This window comes from Lupinus angustifolius, chromosome LG10 (genome assembly GCF_001865875.1).
Source record: "Lupinus angustifolius cultivar Tanjil chromosome LG10, LupAngTanjil_v1.0, whole genome shotgun sequence".
NCBI lineage: Eukaryota > Viridiplantae > Streptophyta > Magnoliopsida > Fabales > Fabaceae > Lupinus > Lupinus angustifolius.
Genome location: NC_032018.1, coordinates 7921541 through 7923729, shown reverse-complemented (window position 1 = coordinate 7923729; position 2189 = coordinate 7921541). Strand labels below are relative to the sequence as shown.

The window sequence follows — 2189 nt, the reverse complement described above, 5'->3', positions numbered from 1 at the left end:
ACATAGTCAAGGTCATATAGCACCTTAAAACACATACTGATTGATGAATTATAAATATTTTCCTTGAAAGGTGACTATAGGCGTAACACATTATATTTAATTTTCAGATTGTAAACTTATTTTGTTCATATCATACATATCCTGTTACAGTTTGATCATTAGACCTCATGGTATCTTTTGTCAATTCTATACCATTCATGTAAAATTCTGCATGAACATACTAATATTTGTTGCAAACAATCGATAATCAATACAAATACCAATTGTAATCATTGGAATGAAACTACACCAAAAAATATACCAAAAAGTACGTGTTTTTTTAAGCCAAAGCCAAAAATATACTTCACCTTCGTTTATTTGAAGCCTTCAACCTATTCCACCAGTAATGGCTATACATCCAATTTAATCCAAAGCCATATGGCTCTCACTGATGTTAACAATACTTCTCACATTGAGGTTGGAGGCTAGTGAGACCAAAGGTGTTTATTCCAAGTTTCTGATGTTAACAATACTTCTCACTACCGAAATCCTTTCGTGTTTATGCTGGTTCCAAATCACAATCTTAGTGTCATTATCACCGAGTGAAAACCGCACATTCGATCCTTTCCTGGACCTTCATAAGCCTCTGCGAGAATGAAAACCTATGAGAAATAAACAGGAGAGCATGGGGTCATGGTTAAAGGAAAATAAAAAACGGAGAAAGATAACCTCCAATCTTCAAGCCACCGTGATAATCGGTGCTCCCAACTGTGGCTCCAACTTCATCAATCGAACCACCATAGCCGCTATTGACTCCGTCTCATCACCATCGCTGTCCGAAAAGGAAGAGAATAGAGAAGATGACCATACCTTGTTCATCACCTTCATTCAAACGACCAGCCCCTACGCTTGAACCGCGAATCACCATTAAGGGAAGCTAAAAAATGAACCGGGAATCACCCTTGAGCATGATCTTTTGCTGGAGAAGGGGGAATGAAATTAGGGATTTGTTTCCCCTTTCTTTAGAAGGCACGAAAATATGGGTACCCTGTTGCACAAAACTTCATTTAGGCTTAATCCACTCCTTTTGTGTTTATTGTTTATTTTATGATTTATTTCACATTCTCTTATTATTTGATTTATTATAAGTATTATTCCTTTTGAAAGTTATAATAAAGTAAATGGCAAGGTACCGTATCTCATAGCTAACCAACCATGAGGGCATATTTCAATATAAAGTATACTATTATTTATGTTAATAAAAAAGTAAAACCTTATAAAAATAACTTCCAATAAATAATTTTTATAATTTAAACATTTTATAAGGAATTTTTATAGTAAGGTTATGGTTCGAGTTGTCTCTAACTTCTCCGAAAATGATAAGAATGTCTACAACCAATATTGTCTCTAAACTATTAATTCTATATATATAATTAATAAACTATTTTATCACTAAACTCTATTTGTATAAATAATTAGAAACTATTTTACCAAATAAATTGTATGAGATTTTTATAGTAAGGTCATGGTTCGAGTCGTCTCTAACTCCACTGAAAATAAGGAGAATGTCTACGACCAACACCGTCTCTAAACTATTAGTCTCATTAAATCGAAACGAATATATATTTTAAACAATTTCAAATTAGTCAATTCAATAAATTAATATTTCTAAACCTATCGGTATTTTCTAAATCACTAACAATTAACCAAAATAGGTAAACAATTTTCGAAAGAGTATTACGTAAGCCTTGATTCTCTTAATAAGGATACATAGGACCAGGGTCAATCTTGTCAGGCATAATAATAATAAAATATTTTTTTCCTTAATAATTGATTAATTAATCATAAAATTTAATAATAATAATAATAACAATAAAGTCATATATTTTAATGAATGGTACCGCTTAAGGCGGGCGGGTAGGATACTAATACATTCCCTACCTTGTAATCGACTCTCGAACCTGGATATCAAAAATCCAAAAGCCCAATGTGATTGGACTTTAAAGATTTTTCTACATTTTTAACTATAAAATGTAGTGGCGACTCTAAACAAGGTCGTGCAGCCGAAAATCGGGGCGCGACACATTATATTTCTCTTTCCTTTGGGTCATTCATTTTTTCACAGTTATCATTTTAGTAGCTCACTCTTTCTTCATTTTCACTTCTCTTCTCTTTCTACATTTGCACTCTCCCTCTCTTTCTACATTTGC

The 2189-nt window shown here is 32.7% G+C and overlaps 1 long non-coding RNA gene across 1 annotated transcript; it reads right to left on the bottom strand.

Moving 5' to 3' along the window:
* On the bottom strand, positions 366-1038 carry LOC109358865. The gene is made up of 2 exons (XR_002109012.1): positions 709-1038; positions 366-625 (listed from the first exon to the last, which is right to left on the bottom strand). It is a non-coding gene; the product is annotated as an uncharacterized LOC109358865 (long non-coding RNA).